This window comes from Pseudophryne corroboree, chromosome 1 (assembly GCF_028390025.1).
Source record: "Pseudophryne corroboree isolate aPseCor3 chromosome 1, aPseCor3.hap2, whole genome shotgun sequence".
Lineage (NCBI taxonomy): Eukaryota > Metazoa > Chordata > Amphibia > Anura > Myobatrachidae > Pseudophryne > Pseudophryne corroboree.
Genome location: NC_086444.1, coordinates 1,022,742,351 through 1,022,764,367, shown reverse-complemented (window position 1 = coordinate 1,022,764,367; position 22,017 = coordinate 1,022,742,351). Strand labels below are relative to the sequence as shown.

The following is a 22,017-nucleotide window of genomic DNA, read 5'->3' as shown; positions in this document are numbered from 1 at the left end:
TTTTGGTGTTGCAGTTATAGCATACTTATGTTGCAGCAGCAGAATAGCCTGTATGTATAAGGCGGATATGATGTACAGTGATTACTGCATTCTCACTGTTCTGAGGACCCATTATTGTAACACTAGAATGTCATGCCACCACATACTGTACATGGCTGAATATCAATCTAATGTATACTAATTACATTATTATATTGATTTAGCAATGTGACAGTCGTCGCACCACCATCCCTCCCCCACCTCTGTTTTCAATGGATAGCTTTTAATTTCTGGGATTCTGACACTGGTGGCTGAACTAACAGGCGGTGCAGAGGCAGTTTCCAATAAATGTTTCACTTTATACGGAGCCCAAGTATGGAATGGCAGTTACAACCAGAGTAATATGTCTGGTCACATGGACGTCCCGGTTTTCATTTTAGAATTGAGGGATCCCCACACAGGATTCAAAGCTGCCTACAGTGGATGCACTAGATTACTTTAGTGAAAACAGTTCCTTAAGGAAACAATGTATGATATTCCGAATGTTTACAGTAACTGTCTCAGCAATTATCTGCTGTGCAGGACTACAGTAAGACGCAGATTATACAGACTAACTGGGACTGAAGGATAATCGCACATGTATTAAACTATGTATGTCAATTTTTTCATCATTTTATTATGCAATGTAGTTTTTATGGGCTTATGTACCATCAGATACTATTTTTGGTTCCTGGATGTTGTGTTTGGATGATTGGCATTTTGGATAAATGGCAAGCTACTCTAATTCTAAACTCTGGCAACTTGTAGTCAAGCCAAAGCAAAGTATTAGAAGCATTGCTTATAAAATAAGTACATGGTTTGCACTGATGACAATAAAAAATACATAAATCTCTAGAGGTAGAAAGTAATTGAAGAAGTTGACAGAATAATAAGAGAAAGGAGAAGAGTTTGCCGCCGTGTTAGTGAGGCCCAGCATGGCGCAAGCAAGTCTATTTGTTTATTGCTAAGAGTATATCAGGAGGGCGCTGGAGCGGCCTCTTTGAAGAAATGAGTGTTCAATGTATGTAGGGCACATCAAAGGCGAGTTTGTGCACACTATGAACAAAGTATTAAACATGGCTTGTTACTGAAGTACAAGCTTTTATAATTGGCCTGATTTGTCCAGAGAAAACAAAATAAGAGAAATGCTCACAGTTCTCCAACTTTGAAAGTTTTATTTGAGTCACATCAAAACTTTATTCAGTCATATACAAGTATATCTGCCTATAACACACCACATGAACACTCTAAGGCTACGGACACACTGGTTAACCTATGTTTAAAGCGCACTGCTAAAACATATTAAGCACATGCATAGAGATGTGACACTAATGCACCAGATGAGACAGGACATTTTCATATCTTTGCATTTAACTTGCTGCTGCACAGTTTGCTATGTACACAAGTTTGTGTTTTTTTGAATGCCTTCTATTTGTGTTTTTGTACAATGGATATGAGATAAAACAGTATTTTGGCTCGCTCAGGCTGTATTCATGTAGTTAGGCTTCTGCTTTAGCAACTGCAATAAAATGGTACCAAAAGACCAGCAAAATCATAGTTATGTTAGTTTACAGATCACAAATGTGTTCATGTCTGTGATAATGCTTTTATTTTATGTCTGAATATTTGTAGCCAAGAATACACAAAGAAGGCAAGTGCCTCTCATATTATACTGAGGGCTGGTATACATCTATATGACATTGGTAATATCCCATCCATTATGGGGTCCGGTATGATATATCCCAACCGCTGGCATTTTGACTGCATCCCCTATACATGTTTCTCTTGTAAAAAACAAAAAAAACACTCAATCACGCGATACAGTGATACTCACCTGTCCTGGCGATACTTGTCCAGAATGCAGAGGGTTAACTTACTACTAACCTGGGCCTGTCACTGTAGGTGTGTACAAGTGGGCTTGTGTATATGCAGAGGAGGGAAAGCACAAGTTTGACTTCAGTTTCATTTGTAAAAGAACATAAAAATATATATTTTTAAACATTAATGGATTAAAAATGTAATTGTTCAAATATGAATGCATTTTTTTTGTGGTCTTGTTCTGGCCATCCTGAGTTAGTGATAACACTGCAGGAAAAACAGTGGTGGAAGGATTGCCTTAATACTTGTTAATAACTTTCCTTGTGTAAAAGCGTGGAGAAACCTTAGACAGCTACATTTTCTGCCACTACAGTTACTGTCAGCGATAACCCCTTTGATACATTGGGTGAAGCGAAAATAAGCCCTTTTGACTCCTGGGGGCTTATGTAACAGCCTGCGAGCTACTGGCTGTGCAGGGATTCTGGCGAGTCTGCCCGTATTTTTAAAGCGGCAACCATTTAAAAGGCAAAACTCGCCAGAATTCCCGCACAACCTGCAGCTCACAGGCTATTATATAAGCTCCCTTGCCTCTGTGGAAAAGCATGGAAATTCTAACAGAGCAACTCTTCCCAAAACTAAAAATATTATTTTATATATGCACAATGTATTTTTATTTCTTATGTTTTGCTAAATGCCAGCTTTTCAAAGCTGCAGATTATCAATTTACAATTTAAAACAGCAGCACTATTATGAACAAAATACATCTGGTTTATTTTTAACTAAATACACAATGGTTTAATAGTCCCGCATCTCACAAATTAAAATGGTCCCATATTATCTTGGTCCCAGTTACTGAGGGATGGTTTAACACAACTTAGCAGGAGCTATTCCCAGTTAGCATCATACAGCTTAGGGTTGGATACAGTTATTACATGTATACCTAGCATCAATACACAATGCGGCATGAGACGCCTGGTGTGAGTGAGCCGCACTGAGTGGTGCTTCTGTAAACCTGTGTCTTATTCAGACACCACTCAAACAGAACCAAAAACGCTTGGTTGCGACTTTAACTGCACAGGAATTAGTACTAAATATGTGCAATTCGCAGATGCAGTACAACGCTGCATCACATCGCTTCATATACAGATTCAGACTCATTCACACACAGATGTACAAGTGTTACAAGCGTTTTGTTGCAACAGATTATTTCATTGGTGTGACTAAAGGGGGGTACTCACGGGAGAGATGTGTGCTGAGCGATCTTAACACAGACCGCTCAGCACACATCTCTCACCCCGCTCAGCACAGCGCGATGTGCTGAGCGAGGGGGAAAGCCGACGGGGGGCCGCTCACTTCACACAACGGTGAAGTGAGCGACCCGCTAGATTGAGCCTGCATGCAGCTCAATCTAGCATCGGCGATAGCGATGCGCGGGGCCGCGCATCGCTATCGCTGGAGGGCATACACACGGCAGATCCGTGCTTAAAATCTAAGCAATCTAGCAAGATTGCTTAGATTTTAAGCACGGATCTCTCCGTGTGTACCCCACGTAAAATAAAGTGAAGAAGGCACTCGGCGCATTCCAAGCTGAATGGAACCTGGCGTTCCGAAAAGGGCTGTTTTGCGTGACTGTGGCACTAGTGTATGAGGTCACATCTGTATACATGCATGTGCATATGGGAAACTAAAGCACATTTATTACCTGTTTACCCACTAATTACCTTTGATTAACACAAAAAACAGAAGAGAGAATGTGTCATACAACTAGCTTATTGTTTTCCTGAACTGGTATTTGGCACTTAACTCATCACAGCAAAGATCCTGCCTAGGAAAATTACACTTTATAGTCATTTTAAATGTTATTGAGCTGTACATTTTATTGACTGTTTTACTTTCACCGACAATGCAAGAGCTCTTGGAAAACACATAAATGCTTTTCAGCAACAGGAAGACCAGAATGATGCATAGAATGGAAATTGAGGATGAAGATGATGGGAGGAAATATTGATGTGTGGATTACCTTATTTGCCATGTGCAAAAAGAACATTAACTTAACCGTCATAATCAGTAATAGATCTCAAGGGCGAGATTTGGGAAGGCCACATATACCATTAGTCTCACCAATAAACCTTTATTCTGGAGTGCTGATGTTGTAAACCTACATAATTTAGCCTTAAGACAATGAGGCTACTGTTGTACAGTGTGATCCTGTGCAGTGTGATCAGTGTGATCCTGTGCATCCCTTACTTAAATAAGTCAAGTTGATTTGAAAGCTTACAGCAAACATTTGTGTGAAAAATAATGACAGTGCAGTATACTGGCCAAAATTGTACACAATATTATGCATCATACAGTAGTCCCTTTATAACTAGAATGTGAATCCAATTATCTTACTTTATATGTAAAATAATAATAATAATCACGTGCTATACCCTTTTCAGACAGAAATCCCGGCAATTACCCTGCATTTCAGTGCCGGGTTATTTTGCCGGTCTCTCCCTGACCCCCCTTTCACACAGAGAAGCGGATTACCGGGTCAAGGTAGTCTGTATGAAAGGGTCAACCCGTGTAAATTCCTTGGTCGAAGTCTCGGGAATTTCAACCCAGGTTGACCCTTTAACACAGAAAAAGGACCCCTGTTTATGGCCAAATTATCGGGTAGAACTGCTAGGTTAAATATTTGCATGGCAAAATTCAAGATCTAGGAAGTGTAAGACATGGCTACAGGAGGACTAGAAGTTGAGATAGGGGAAGGAGGGAAGGGAATGAGGGAGGGAGGGAGGGAGGAAGGAAGGAAGGAAGGAAGGAAGGAAGGAAGGAAGGAAGGAAGGAAGGAAGGAAGGAAGGAAGGAAGGAAGGAAGGAAGGAAGGAAGGAAGTTTTAAAAACAGTATTGCTTTAATTAAATACCATGACCTATACACACTGCTGAAGACACAGTTATGATGTTACCCTACAAATATGTGCTTGTCACCATAATGTGTTAAACAAAAAAGAAAGGAGAAAAGAAAGCATTGCTGAAACCACATGATATGCCATGAGGACAACAGTGTAATATCTAACGCCAGTATTGTAGCTGTGTATTTACTTACACTGTTTAACCAAACAATTAGGCTGTAGTGACTGTTACGTAAATTAGTAATTGTTTATTGAATGTAATGACATTGTTGATGATCAGGCAGAGTGAATGATAATGTTTTAGTATGGATCAGGGGTATAATAGGATACCACTATCTCTAGAACCATTAATGTGTGGCATCAGGGACTGCCCAGTGAGGGGTGCAGTGTCTCTATTGTAAATACCTATGCACAGGGAACAGGAGAAAGTATATCCAGTTGGCTCAAACTGTTCAATAAATGCCTATTCTTTTGAAATCTAGAGCAGACTCTTACATCCAGCTGTGCAGAATACACGTTTGAAGTGGAGATAATTAAATACTTTTGTGTGTGTGTGTGTGTGTGTGTGTGTGTGTGTGTGTGTGTGTGTGTGTGTGTGTATGTGTAGCCTGGTATGAGGAAGCTTCCCGGGATTTTAAATAGGGGATTCAGATTTATCTAATCCTACTGCAACATCACCTGAGTTAAACATTGTAAATGATGGGAGTAGCATGCAATCTTATTCTACTTAGCACAGAACTGAGAAGTGACTGTGCGTCGCAAGTAGGAATAAAAGAACACATTAACTTAATGCAAACTGTTCAAACAACTAAAATATTCAACATGCAATAATATCTTATGTAAGTAGATTTTTTGATCAAACTTTTCATTCATAGTCATGTATTGATATTTTCGCAGTAATATCTCCAAAAAAGTATAAGTACTACTGCAGCAAATTATACATTAAACAACAGACACGGAATTTACAGTCAAATAACAAAAAAACAAAAACCCCATAAACTACTGTATATATTATTTGACAAGCCATACTGAAGCTTAGCTGACTATTTATACTAGATCAACTAGAAACATTTGAGTTGTAGAGAACAGTTTTACTTAAACGATAGAATGATCTATGGTAATAAATATGTCTAAGTGCCATGTTATTTAACTTTTTCACCTGCCCTGTAAACCAGGTCAGATACCGGGAGAAACTCACAAGAGACTGGACAGATTTATGAGATTTGCTTCCCTTCAGTGCTTTACGCCTCCAAGAATAATGTCTTGTTCACACTGTGTAAGGTTCCCTTTAAAGATAGTCAATGTGCCTGTCTATCCCCTTCTCTCTCTCTGAGAGGGGTAATCTTTCTGCTGCACAGCTATGCTTCACTAGTTGCTGAATATGCAGCTAAGACATTTAGGATGGGATAAATACCTCTAATACATTATTTATATCCCAATGCATCTGTACCTAAATATCATGAAATTTTACTACACACCTAAATAAATATACATATTTGAGTACATGAGGGTATGTATATATATATATATATATGTGTGTGTGTGTGTGTGTGTGTGTGCATCTGTATAGAGACCTATACATCTATCTACTGTATATCTATGTATATATATATATATATATATATGAATCAATCTATCTTTATATGTATGTATATATATATATATATATACTCAGTATTCCCCAACACTTAAAGTCTTCAGTTCCCAAGCTATTTGCAGAATTGTGTTAATCAAGTAATACTATACGAACACACAATTGATCGTGCAATGCAAACCTTTGAAAAGGTGAACAATAAAACCAGCTGCGGAATATTGTTAAATATTCGTTAGAAAAACGAACACACAAAGTTAAAACAGGCATACCAAGGAAGGAAGTCGCAGAGCACCTGCTAGCCTTCTCTCTTCTGCTATTGCTGTGCTTCTGTTCAAGAATAAAGGAGGTGACTGAGAAGGATGGATCGGGCAAACTACAGAGATACTCAGGGGGTACTGAGACAAGATGATCAGGAGGGAAAAAAAAACCAACAACACATACTGTAGGTGATGTCCTGGTAAGCACATGGGAAAGGAAAAAGCCACTTAACTCTTTCACTGTTGGAGAAGTAATAATTTTTATATATATATATATATATATATATATATATATATATAAAATTAAATAAATAAAATCATCCAACACTGCTGTGTTTCTCCAACATAATAATCTCTCCAAATATTACTCTAAAGCCTGCACGTTCACAAATTCACACAGACATAACCGGTGCATATTATAGATGAATAAATCATAGTAAAGAATGGTGACCAAAATACAATGTCTTAGCAATAAAACATCTGTATATGTTTTGCTCTACCTTTAACATCCACATAGGCTGATTCATTTGTGACTATAACCATATGCCAGAGTCTATGAACAATTACTACATCATTCCATAATATCACATTTTACCAATGTAACAGCGTACTAATATTCTGCATATACTTACAGGTCCTGTATATGTTACATTTGCGTTATTTTCTTTAATAGCTACAAGATCTGTGTTACTCAATCAGGTTCTATACTACATAATTAAACAACAAAACAAAACTTAATGATTAGACAGAATTTCTTACCAATATATTGATCAAGCTCTTAATACTCTCTAATAAGTTTACTTTATCTTTATACTCATTTCCCCTGAACTTTAATGACAAAGTAGTTTAATAAAAAGTAACATCGATTCATCAGTTCAAGTCACTGTATAATGATTAATGGAGGGTACTGAGAGATATGTTACAAATGTCACCGGACTATAGGACAAATCTTGGACAACCTGAGCTATTAATGACAGTGCTATTAAGATATTATCACTTCTACACGATATTCTCAGAAGTTCAGTATACCACTAGCATCACATAGATAGGAATAACATATCTGCCCTTTGTACTAGGATTTCTCTATGCAGACAATGAACCTCAGTCTTCTACTATATTTTGCCAGTCATCCTCAGTCAAAGCTTTTAAGCTTTCACACTATATAAACATAGATAAAATGTGTATAAAGCCCTCCTAAAATACTCAACATGGCAGCTCAGCAATAAAAAATTTCTATCAGCTCCAACAACTAAGCACGTCGGCAAAGCCCAGCTTCACGTGTTCGTTTTCTAAGTAGAGAATTTGAGGAATTAAAACTAGCGTCTTGCATTTCCATGCAGTAGTAGGAAGGGAACAAGTTGCTAAGTCTCACACATTGCAGCAGCACAGAATAAAAGTATTGTTTTAAAATAGTCAATTACAAAGCAGATAAGTCATTATTCATGCGCTGACCATGATGAGAACCATCACCAAACATACAGTATAACAACATATATATATATGTATATATATATATATATATATATATATATATATATATAAATAGCCCTTATTTAGTGGCAGAAGCTAATATTAAAATGTTGACATTGGTTCAAATATCTAAAAAAAAAAAAAAAATACTAAAATATTAGTAAATCTGGATGTATGAGGTCTGATGTAATGCAATAATTATGAACAAAAGCAAAGTCTCATCCTCCTTGCTCCAATTACATAGCTACATGGATTTGTTATAGATTCCTCTAAGAAGCATAAATAAATGGGGACTGGGAATTACCCCCTTCTATATTCATATTCCATTGTAGTGGTCAAGAAAATAGACATTTTCAATTGTTTTCTTCAATTTTCTCAATATTTAGGCGAAAGTATTATCACTGATTTCAGTCGGTAAAAACATCACAACAAAGGTATTGTTCTAATGTGCCACAAAAAGGAACAAAAAAACAACAACAACATAAGAATACAACGATATTACGGTTTGGACAGTGAGTTATTGAAATTAATAAATGAAAGCACTAAATGGCATTTGATTGTTCTTATATAAAGGGCAGTCCAAGTGGGAGATGGCATTCTGTTCCAGACGAGCCTATCTCTATTAGAAAGCTCTTTGTAAATTGCAACACTGGCTCTTTGCGTCTGTAAGAAAGTAATGCAATGTGATTAATGTTACCAAAATGTAGTAACTGTGATTCATCAAATCAGTTTTTGTCCTTTTATTCTGTTATATTTTAGAGACCAAGATAAACTAAAGAGCAAGATCTTGTATTGCAGCCAAAAACTAACCATTGACCCTGAAGTATGAATAATGGTTTCAGTTCTTGGTGGGATTAACAGTGTTTTTTCGTGATTTTATAACACTTGGAGAGAATTAAGCCTCTGAGACCATTACTTTCTGTCAGGATATATGTACTTAGGTATATATTTCTTCTGTTTACAAACCTATAGAAAGGTAAGTGAGCGGAACCACCCGTTTGTATTGTTGGCAGTATAGCAACCGAGCCTCCAAGTTACCTATCTGGCAGACATGTACAGTAGTAAATCTCATAGGAAGATAAGATACTGTATATACTAATGGGATGTAGTTAGCGTATACCAAACGCATGCGAATAGATGTAACTAGGGGTCTTCATAAAGTGCTTTACTGTAAACACACTAGATCTATGTACTATATTTAACACAACACTAAAGTGGAGGATCAATAAAGGCAGAAATATACATATGACAATCAAGTGTATGTTTAGAATATTGTATCTATTTATAATTCAAAATTTTCCTTCAACAAAAATATGACAGTCAAATGAAAAACTATATAAAAGCCAGAAAAGGGAAAAAAATTGCCCATTTAGAGGAAATGTGTCTCTGCTCCAACCTAATAAGATGAAATGTAAGATTAGAAAAATGAATGATTTTCTTAACAATGTGAAATTGCCTATGCATACCGGATTCAGAGAATAGCAGCACATTAATGCCTATTGCTAGGGGGTGGGAGGGTTTATATATTCATAAAGTTACTAGCTTTCTGACAGTGCTTCATATTTTATATAACAGCTGCCGTACAACACAAGACTTTCTTGCAGCAGAGAAAATGACATCATATGAAGGTAGCAGTACAATCACTTTATGCTGCTATTAAGGCTGCATTGCAAAATATCTGTACTCAGACACATACATACTGTACTGTGTATCATGTTAGGCTGACAGTATTGAAGCATGGTCAAATATATTGCTCTAAAAATACTTTATATGTAAAGAAATTATGTTATATCTGTTGACGGAACAGTTCGACCTGTAAAAATTTGTAATAATATTATCCCTTGTTTATGTAGCGCCACTGTATTCTGCAGTGTTGTACAATCAGGGAGAACAATCTGCATATATCAGGTTTTAGAGTGAGAAGCTGTATATAAGGGATTGTAAATGTAAAGTATCTTCAACAACTCTCTGTAAATGACTTAAAATAACTATCTTGTGTGATTTACAATGAATTCTAAATTAAATTACGTCACAGGAAATGATTTGTTAGCAATACTTAGGACTACATTTTGTTTTCCTTTTAAAAGGTTCAAGCTTTAATCATCAATAATATATCCATGCACTTTCAGAGAGGAAAAAAACAACTGAGGCATTGCATTGCAGTTTTCAGGATACAGTCTATGCGTGGCAAATCAAGGCCTCTCTTAAATGCAATTAGGGTCTTGAGATTCCACACAGAGGCTGAGAAGGCATAACACTTGTTTTGAAACAAATGGTGTCTTCAAGATTGAGAAATATTGCTATCAATCACAAAGCAAGTTAATTCTCCATAATAAGGCAGGTTTGGATGCAGCCCGATCCATTGTGGAATGCTTGTATCTAAAATTGATTACAAAGGCACTGAAAATGTATGCAGCCCTCCAAACCACTTCTGTGCTCTGAAACATTAATCTCAATTGTAAAGAGAGATTCATAATGCCCACTAAGAAAGAGTATGAAATAAATCAGACTTTATAAGATGCACCAATTAATCAATTTTTTTTTTTAACCCAGCAAATATTGTTTCACTTAGGGTATTTACAAAGCCAGTTTTGCTGTATGTTGCTCGGTTAATTGTTCTACTGGATCTTCCTCAAAAGAAGTGATGTGTATGCCGTAACGTAACTTTTGAACCTAAAAACATTAGTATACTAATCCATTTCCCCCATAAATTCACGGGACACAAAGTTGCATACAGTAATACAGCAATGACGTACAAGTAACATGCTCGTTAGCAATTATGAAATCAAACTATGCCCCAACAATTAGGAATACTATAGAAAACAATGAAGGACATAAAACTTGAATACATTTTAATATAAGTATATGAATAATTCTTAGCATAGTATGTGCAAAACTTTTGCTATATTTTATGGCATGTCCTAGACAGCTGTAGCTATAGGGAAAATGGCATTTTTTTTATTGTAAAAGAAACAAAATGATCATTATTAATACAAAATTTGCATGCAACTAGGATTTATCTTTGAGCAGTTGTCCTGTGCCTTTGTGATGACATAAAATACTACCAATAATAACATCCCTGCTAGAAATGTCTGTTATATAATGAAAGGTGTACATGTATCAGTCTGTGGGAAAAAAGACTTTACAATTGGTATGGAGTAATGCACTGCTGCTCTGTAACACTCCCTTCACCTTTTCAAATGAATTTGTGTTATTATAACTTACATTGTGAGCCTGACTCCTGTTCTCTGTATGATACCCTCCTAAGTTATTACTATGAAACATAATTACTCCAGCTCAGTGGGGCGTAACAGAAGTACTAGCCTCAACTGGCTAAATGGAGTATTCATGTTAGGCAAAGATTTCCTTCACTGTTAATATAAGTAGAACATAATGAGAAAGCCCAATTGCTACAGAAAGTGAAACCCTTCTAAATAACATTATATTTAATGGTGATGGGAAAACGGAGCTAAGTATTTGTTTTCCCTTTTACGCTATATACTGTAAATTACTATATACTCTTATACTGAAAACAAATAGACATACAATTAACATTAATATGTTCACGTATTTTAAGGATGCTGCAAACCTTCAAGTGTCAATAAAAATTAATTACAGGATTCTCAGTTTCTAAAAAATGATTCCTAGTTTAACCAGTTATAATAATGTGGTTACCATGCCCGCCTAGGCCACAGATACACTCTGCTAAATGTGCCACGTAAAGTACATTACTTAAGTTTAGACATATAAACTAACTATGCTTTTATTGGTAATGAAGTAAACAGGGTAATAAATAACCCCTCAACCTCAGATTTGCAACTATTTTGGAACCAAAACATCATGCAGCCATGTAACATGAGAAATATTTACTACACACGGTTGTCAAATTACATTCAAAATAAATAAATAAACAAACAAATGTATAATAAATAAATACATACAAAAAACAAAAAACAAAAAAAACAATAGTTGACCAGTCGTCACATAAACTAACGTACTAAAATAAGTAGATGAACATGGGCCTCCCCATGGTTTTTATTCTGGCCGGAGTTATAATAGAAAATATATTCGTAGTACAGTAGCTGAGGAAGGCTTCCAATTCATCTGGACTGCAGAAGGGGTTTATTTTTTTTTTAAGTATCATTAACATATCAAAAATATTTCTCTAACTAAAAGTTAATATATTGTAAGCTAAACTACATATTTCAGTATAAGTTCTCTGCGGCCGATCAAAATAAAACTACTTTCATTCAGTTCCACTCTATACTTCTAGTCCACGTAAGGCACAAATAAGATTGAACAGAGATAAGTGGTAAATATTTTAATAAAGCTATAAGAAGGCAGTTTCATTTGTCAATAAGTCTCTCTTCCATTCAGTTCTGCATGCTAGACTTGCTTTTCGATGATATGGTAATTAGATTGTCAATAAGATTTGTTTTTGCAATTAACTCTTTATCTGAAGTAATATAGCGTTCTGCTGAAATACTCAGTGCTGACAAAGTGCAACAGTACTTTAAAAAGTTGAGTCTGTCGTATGAGCTCCAACTAACAACAGAACACACCAAACTGAAGAACCGTATTCCTATGCCAAGAATAAAAGACCACCCACTGAATTCTTTCAGAGCTTCCTGGCATACGCTCCATGTACAAGTCAGAACAGACACCCAGACACAGCATTACAAAGATGCCACTGTAGAGATTTCAATGTGACAATTTGCCCTTGCACTGATCACTTCTCGATAGGAGGAATCAGAAAGAAATGATTTAAGGTCAAGTGCGAGGTAGGAAGGAAGCAGATAGCACACTCACTTAAATGTAGTGTGTCACACAGGTGCATGGGTGCTTTTCCAGCTTGACAATAGCCCGTGACCACATTTTTTTTTTTGCCGCCGGAAAAAGCGCGCTCTCAAATATCACAGCTTATAATAAGCGCTTTAAACACTCAGGGTCTGCTCAGATAAAGTGCATTTCAGCTGGAGAGCTTGTGTATTTATTGAGCGCTTTGGATACTTGTCCAAAATGCTTTTGTCAGAGTTTTGAAGACCACTCAAGCGGTCTTCAAAACTTGTGCTTGTGCGACTACTTTTTAGTTATAAAAATGTATGTCAGTTTGGAAAAATTAGACGCCGCGCTTTAAAGGTGGAGTATAAAGTGCCAGTGTGACACTAGCCTAAAGTGTCAACAGGACAAGCATTATCTTTACAGGTAAAAGGACAGAGAACAGCGAATGTCATCTTAGTTTTTACTTGTTTTGATGGGTTTTTTTTTTAGTTTTGCTTTCATCATCAATGCATGCACCCTTCCTGCAGACAGTGGAACATCTCTGGATTTCAGCACCTGGTTTACACCAGTGCTAACAGCAATGCAGCTAGATCTATTATTATAGTACACATAGGTGTTTTGATAGTTGCCATATGCATGTGACTGCCTTGCCTAACGGTATATAATATACTGACTGTATGCGGTACACTTATGTGTAATAAAGCTGGCAGGTTAAGTCTGTCTGTATTAACACTGCATGTGCTTCCAACTGATGGATTTGTTCCCTTGTTCCGGAACAAAAACAAGTAAGACTTCCCTCTCCCACACCAATCATCCTACTAGTGTTGTGTTGACAAAATACAGTAGTTCTTTCTAAATCAGCGCTGTTTTACTGCAATTAACAGAAATCATGCAGTGATGTCAGGGCTGGATTTACAATAAAATCCCCCTTTGTCCTACATAGAAGGAAATGAACTTTCTGGCAAGAAAGCAGCAGCTGTGGTGATATTGACACATCTCTTCCCAGCAGGGTTAAGGTTGGGATGATCACATGCTGACATCCACTCTTTGCAGGCTCTTATTGACTAAAAAGTCAGTTAACAGCTATTTTAACCTCTTGTCATCTGCCACACTCACATGACATAGTTATTCATATTCTCTAGGCTTTCCTTTGTGCTGAATCTGTGCTAATTATTAACATTTACTTATATAGTGCCAGCATGTATAGTAGCGCTGTACAATTGTTCCTCCTCCTGCACTGTGCTGAGTTATGCAGGCAGGTGTTCTGGTCCCCCTCTTCCAGAGTTGCTAGAAGCATTAGCCAAGATGGAGAGGCTACAGGTTTCTCCTGTTCTGTAATATCTCCAAAACATAAGGACCGCTCTTCCCTCTTCTCGCCTAGAGACTCAGGTCATTTGGCATGCTTCCTGCCCTTGCTTTGGAAATGTCAGAAAGATCAATGGCACCATCTGTCCCTACAATCCACTCCTGATGCAGAGGCTGAAGTTAGAGAGGGAATGGGATGAGAGTAAGAAATGACCACACACTCTATCTAAGCAATAAGGACACACAGATCACTGACAGCCACCATACCCCATCTAGGCAGCCTATGCATACATCAAAAGCAAAATGTAACATGTGCACTCTCAGAAAATGTGCCACTTACCTTCTCCACTCTGAGCACTTCCCTCTCTCTGGATCCCAACCTGGAAAACATCATGGGAATGGCAAATCAATGCAAACAAGGGACGACTGGAAGGGTACAACTTGTGCTTCAGTCCCAGCCGGCCACCAGTCCTGGAGCAGTACAGTCCACACTTGTTTCTTGGTCCTGCCAGGGAGTTTCTCCTCCAAGCATGGATCACAGTCACACACACCCCCTTCTAGCAGACCTCCCTAGGTCATGTGCTGCTTGATTGGGGGATAGAGCAGGGACGCTGGAAGAAGTTGCCCAGGCTGGGAGCAGCTCCAGCAATAGCCAGTGCCAGGCACACACGTGAAGCAGCTGCTTCTTCTGCCTCTACCCAGGAGCCAAGCTAGCTCCTCCCCAGCACAGAGCAAGGGGGAGACCAGCAGCAGCAGCAGCAGCTTCTCAGTCTATACACTGCAGCCAGCAGCAACCTGGCTGTGTATCAGCTAGCTCCGTTGCTCTCTTACCTCCTTAACCAAGAGGGGAGGATATATGTGCTGCATATATAAGTCCTGGGAAGGAAAAAAAAAAAAAAAAAGAAATGTGTCTGCTTGTATTTGTGCTGCTGTTTGCAGGATTTCCCCACGGCTTGCCTATCCTTTCTCACTCCCCCTGTCTGTGTCTGCTAATGCAAAGTACCCATTCTCCCATGCTGTGTCCAATCAGTGCATCTACTACTAGTGCCATGATTTAGGGGTCATCCATGAATAACACTTCACGCTGATGAATGGCTCTTTGCAGCCTCCTTGCCCTGATGAGGGGCTCTGCTCACTGCTGATTGCAAACACTAATGAACTTACAGCTTCATTAGATCTGGGCTGCTCTGTCTCCAGCAATATTGTGGTCTGAGCAAACAATAAAGAACAACCCCCCCTCTAAAAAAGTGTCACCTTTCCTTGCACTGAGAAAAAGGAAGAGGGACCTGATCTGCACAGAAGACAGCAGGGTGCGTGACAGAAAACCCAGCGTCTTGGCTTTTTTCTTTTTTTTTCGACAAAATGAAAGATCCAGTAAAAAGTGAAAAGAAACAGCAGCTAAGAGTAGAGACGGGCAATTAGCTGTGGGTTGTTACTGTAAGCCTGCTCTCTACTGTACCAAAGAGGAAAAATACATTGTCTCTCCAGGGGAGGATACAAATATGCTGCAGACCCATGGAAACTACAGTAATAGCTTTAGTCATTTGACAAATCTTTCTCAGATAAACTGATAGGCAGCACACAGGGAAAAAAAGGAATAGCATCTCCAAGCAATAATACTAACGCTATTAGCCACCATATATACTGCACACTTACCTGACATTTATGTGCACATGCCTTGTAAAGTGATTTATACTATGCATCCATGTGAAGTGGTGTATGCCATGCATCCATGCAGGGGTGGAACCAAAACTTTGTGGGCCCCATAGCAACAATTGAAGGTGCACCTGTCTGAATGCTTCTGGAGAGACACCTCTCCGCAACAGTTATTCATTTTTTTGCCCCATAATAGTGCCCTAGTTCAGTTTCTGAACCATAGTAGTGCCGGGTGTGATAGATAATCCGTGTGTTCGGGATGCCGGCGGTTACATGACTGACAACAGCATCCCAAATCTGAGAATACCGACAGGTTTGGTGGCTCAGTACCCTAACCCTCCCCCCTACCATAACCCTAAACCTCATCGGTAGCAGCTGGGGCTAAATCTAGGGGGTGGCAGCTAGAGCGAAATTTTCAATGGTGGCCACTACAGCTAACCACCCCCTAGTGCCTAACTCTTACCCCCCTAATGCCTAACCCTGCCACCCCTCCCCCCGACTCCGGCCATAACCCTAATATCCCACCCCCCTCCCTGTACTTATTGTTGGCTGTCGGTATCCCAGTGCCGGCATCCTGAGTGGTGTCGGGTTTCTGGTGTCGGTCACATGACTGCCGGCATCCCATTTGTTGGGATGCCAAACGCATCTTGTAGTGCCCTAGTTTATCTTATGAACTATCCCAGTTCCCTAGTTTACATTATGACATACAGAGGTATATTTACTAAAAGTTGATTTGGGTCGATGATTATCGATTTTTGGACAATGTTGAGTCGATTTTTGATTGATTTTATGTTTCAGGGTCTAATTGAAGAAACCCAATGCATCTATGTAAAGTGATTTACACTATGCATCTATGTAAAGTGGTGTATACCATGCATCCATATAAAGTGGCATACACCATGCTTCCATGCAAAGTGATTTATACCATGCATCTATGTAATGTCAATTGGTGTATAACATGCAACCATGTAAAGTGGTTTGTACCATGCATTTATGTAATGTGGTGTATACCATGCATCCATGTAAAGTACTTTATAACATGCATCCATGTAAAGTGGTGTATACCATGCATCCATGTAAAGTAGTTTATTCCATGCATTTATGTAAAGTGGTTTATACCATGTATCTGTGCAAAATAGTTTATCCCATGCATTCATGTAAAGTAGTAAATACAATACATACATGTAAACTTGTGTATACTATGCATTCATGTAAAGAGGTTTATACCATGCATCCATGTAAAGTGGTTTATACCATGCATCGATGTAATGTAAATTGGTGTATACCATGCATCCATATAAAGTGGTTTATACCATGCATTTATGTAAAGTGGTGTATATCACGCATACATGTAAAGTTATTTATACCATGCATCCATGTAAAATAGTTGATACCATGCATCCATGTAAAGTAGTTTATACCATGCATCCATATAAAGTGGTTTATACCATGCATCAACGTAAAGTGGTTTATACCATGCATCCATGTAAAGGGGTTTATACCATGCATCTATGTAATGTTTATTGGTGTATACCATGCATCCATGTAAAGTGGTTTATACCATGCATTTATGTAAAGTGGTGTATATCACACATACATGTAAAGTGATTTATACCATGCATAAATGTAAAATAGTTTATACCACGCATCCATGTAATGTGTTGTATACCATGCATCCATGTAAATTAGTTTATACCATGCATCCATATAAAGTGGTTTATACCATGCATACATGTAAAGTGGTTTATACTATACATGTATGTCAGGCATGTCCAAACTGCGGCCCTCCAGCTGTTGAGAAACTACACATCTCAGCATGCCCTGACACAGCTTTAGCATTCTCTGACAGCAAAACTGTGTCAAGGCATGCTGGGATATGTAGTTTCACAACAGCTGGAGGGCCGCTGTTTGGACATGCCTGATGTATGTAAAGTGGTTTATACCATGCATCTGTGTAATGTAAATTGGTGCATATCACGCATCCATGTAAAGTGATTTATACCATGCAGCCATGTAAAATTGTTTATAACATGCATCCATGTAAAGTGGTTTATACCATGTATCTATGTAATGTAAATTGCTGTATACCATGAATCCATGTAAAGTGGTTTATACCATGCATCTATGCATAGTGGTTTATATGATGTAGCTATCTAAAGTGATTTATACCATGCATCTATGTAAAGTGGTCCATACGTCAGGACATCACATCCCACCAGACCATCAGCAACCAGCCTCCTCCCATCCCCTACCACCCCTCCCCATCCCTCTCACCAACTCTGACATCTTTCTCCCATGCATCTGGTGAGGAAGAGGAAGTCATGGCCCTCATTCGTTCCTCTTCCTTCACCACCTCCCCACTTTACCCTATCCCCTCCCTCCTCCTCTGCTACCTCTCTCCTTCTGCCTATTCCCATCTTTCCCACCTTCTCAATCTCTCCCTCTCAACAGGCACATGCCTTCAAGCATGACTCATCTCTCCTATTCTTAAAAAAAAACCTACCCTTGATCCAAACACTCTCTCCACATACCGACTCATCTCTCTTTTCCCTTTTGCCTCCAAACTCCTTGAGCGTATAGTCTACAACGGCCTTACTTCCTTTCTTTCCTCACACTCACTGCTTGACCCATTCCAGTCTGGCTTCCGTCCTCTCCACTCCACTGAAACTGCCCTTACAAAAGTATGCAATGACCTCCATGCTGCTAAATCTAAGTGCCACTACTCTCTACTTATTCTTCTTGATCCCTCTGCTGCTTTTGACACTGTGGACCATCCTCTCCTACTGCAAATCCTTCACTCCATTGGTCTGCGTGATACTGCCCTCTCTTGGCTGTCTTCCTACCTCTCTGATTGTTCATTCTCTGTCTCCTCTCATGACTCCCCCTCCCCCTCTTCCACTAACTGTAGGTGTACCCCAAGGTTCTGTCCTTGGTCCTCTTCTTTTCTCGCTGTATACGTCCTCACTAGGTAAGCTCATTAGTTCTTTTGATTTCCAATATCATCTCTATGCTGATAACACTTATGAATGCCATTTTTAGATTTCTCACAAATATTTAAAATTTCCGCTCTAATATATATTGCAGACGCCAGGCACATCTTATTACCATATACGATAAAAGTGCGCTGTACATCGCAAAACACTGTATCCCTTAAGAGAAAACAATACACCCACACATTATCTGAGTTCCAAAGCTCATTGATGTATATATTTGTTATTAAAAAGGATATGCAGGAATGAAAGCTATACCTTACACACACTTAGATACACTTTAAACCTTCGCAGTAATGCAATGCAATGATATTACACTTTAAACCTTATGCAGCAATGCAGTGTGATGCTATTACACTTTAAACCTTATGCAACAATGCAGTGTGATGCTATTACACTTTAAACCTTATGCAGCAATGCAGTGTGATGCTATTACACTTTAAACCTGAGCAGGGCAATGAGCAGACGACACCAATTGTGATTTGACCGCTGGGTTCCGACACCACAGTGGATTATTTCTGAAAGGGGGTTTACAATACAAATTATACACTACAATACAAGACAATATATATAACAGAATAATGGCTACAGTCAATGTACATACGTGAGAATATTCGCGTGCGCTTCCTGGTCCAGTCCTCCGTAATCAAATAGATAACGTTGTGAGTCTTGTGCCTGGCCGGGCTGCAGCAGGCTTTATTTATACAAGTCTTCCAAAAGCAAAACAATCGATACTGTAATCCCTTTGTCCATTGGACACAGGGATGCACTTTTACAGTACAGGAGAGGTCATTGATTTGAAAAGGTAGGCGATGTCATTCTCAACTGCTCTGGTGGGTGGTCTCCTCTGGATTCCCGCCGCATACATAATATACAGTAAATACAGTTCATATCTATATTCTGCTTCTGCACATAACTATCCGCAGGAACATGCGATCTTCCGCAGACCAACACCGGAATGTTACCCTTAAAATACTCTACAGCTGGATACCAAATACCACCTTATAACCTTAGTCTGTCCCCTCTTATCCTGTAAAGGTGAATCCCTTTGTTCTGCAACCATTTAAACAGCTATAACTTTCTGATGTGGTGCAAGTAGACTATGTGTACATTGTGCACTATTTGGATTAAATATGTAATGTTTTGATAGCTCTCCATGCGTTCACAAACTCCGCCATAAATAACCATACCACGCGCAGGACAGCGGGAGCGACCATACGCAAATTGCGGATATGTGCACGCACGGCGGAACAAGTGCACGCGCAGCGGGCATGTGTGTGTAGTTTGTACGCGATGTGTGTTCTGCAATATTTTTCGACTTTGACAGTCCACCCTTTGGCAGTCACCAATAACTGCCACTATCTAATTACTAAACAGAAAAATATCAATACAATATTTACAGAAGATGATGATCGGGGTAGAGTTGTATGTGGGAAATGTATGACCTAGTGGGACAGTAGAAAGTATGTATGTATGTATGTATGAATCCATGTCTGAGGGGCATGTATCATCGTGCCGTAGATGTTCTAAATAAGCTTCGAGGCATTGCGAAGTATACATTAAATCCTTCTTATCCCGTATTAAGGGTCTGTAAGTGGGCCAACAAACACTACCAAGCTCTTTTTGGCTTCTTGTTAAACAAATGGGGTGCACATTTAGTTGATGATACATGGAGGGGGAACATATGTGAGTGCTAGTATATGTGGATATCACCTGTCAACTATGTGTGTCATTAACTGAAGGTTGTAGAGATGAAGATAAGACACATATCTAAAATACATTCACATAACATTTTCATAAACATTCTTGGGTATGGTCGATGTCTTTTCCGGATGGGTGTATCTGGGCAGAGGGGGTGACAAAGGAAAAACGGGTGAAAGAAACAGGCCATGGAATTAATTTGCAATCCTTATCATAACACTGTCTCTATGGATGGGTCGTAAATTAAATCTGCTGCTGTAACAGCGCTCCCGCTCCTTAGACTCATCAATTTTGTGCCGTGCTTGCGCCGCGTTAGAATTCGAACACACCTAAATATCAAGCCATTAATTATGACGACTCCCAGGATGCAAAGGAGAAACTTCCCTATACTCATAATAACATTTTGAGCCCACTCTCCTAATCCTGAGAACCAATTTTGTGGGTTCAACCATGAGACCCAGCCGGTCAGTTCATTACTCACAACAGTCAGGGTAAGGTTGTGTCTCCTCCGGAACTCCCACTTCAACTGCAAGATATCATCCATCTTTTGATTGATAATCTCGGTTGGGTCATCAGTGCTGTTTGTAATATACGTGCAGCACTTCACACCATATTGAGTTGCCAAAGTGACACAGTACCCACCCGTCACAGCTGTGCTATAATTAAGGACCATCCTGTGCTGGATCAGTTCCGTTTGTAAGCTTGTAACTCCCTTCCTGTATACCTGAAGGTGTCGTCATACATCTCAGTGATATTATCTATCAAGTTCGCTAGCGCATGGATATACCTATAATTTATAATTCCTCTGGCAGTACGGGTGATGTCTAATGCGAGAAGGAATTGAATCCCGGTGGATTCGTGGATCAAATCAGAGGCTACGTGCTCTGTCCTCTCTATGAGGTGTCTCTTGACGATGTGTTCATAGTGAGTATGAGTATAAGGAGCCTGAGCACTGCGGTGAACCTCTTTCATCTTGTCATGGGTTATGGTCATGACCTCTGGCAGTACTCTTCCAATATAACACAATCCTTCTGAGCTCGGGGCAAGCCACTTGTACGCCTTCCTCCCACATATGAAATAGGCATCATCGGGGAGAACATAGAGGACAAAATATGACATCACCATATTACAAATTTTCCAAGTGAAAAACCCAATCCCTTGTTCTCCCATCTGCTCTGTACAAGTATCGGGCTGGATGATATGAGCACAGTACCCTGGTGATACTTTTCCAACCGACATGGTCTTGCTTCCTCGAGTATACCTATACCGGAAATACCTTCCACTGTTGGCTATTTGGCATACAAGTTCAAAGTCTATGGGTATCCTATCAGCTCTGTGTGAAAAGGTCATTGTCTGGTTATTCCACGTCACTTACCAATTTCCCGGTTTTCGGTAATTGGAAATGTTGAAACACACTAAGGATCTATCTACATGATACTGGTGGAGCTTCAAGCTAGGGGACCTAGAAATATTACATTTCTTGTCCACCGGTCTCCCACCCCGTAATTCGAGTACCTCATCTATTGCTA

At 39.0% G+C, this 22,017-nt stretch overlaps 1 protein-coding gene across 12 annotated transcripts in view; it reads right to left on the bottom strand.

Moving 5' to 3' along the window:
- TENM3 (teneurin transmembrane protein 3) overlaps window positions 1–22,017 on the bottom strand; it is a 1,613,133-nt gene that overhangs the window by 1,487,049 nt on the left and 104,067 nt on the right. For 7 of the 12 annotated variants that reach the window (XM_063920676.1, XM_063920677.1, XM_063920678.1 and 4 more), the window contains exon 1: window positions 14,482–14,978. The exons of 1 other annotated variant lie outside the window; for it this stretch is intronic. The gene's annotated coding sequence lies outside the window, so the exon portion shown is untranslated. Of the gene's footprint in view, window positions 1–14,481; window positions 14,980–22,017 lie in introns of those variants that run through there. 4 more of the 12 variants (XM_063920672.1, XM_063920674.1, XM_063920673.1 and 1 more) reach the window with 1 other exon arrangement.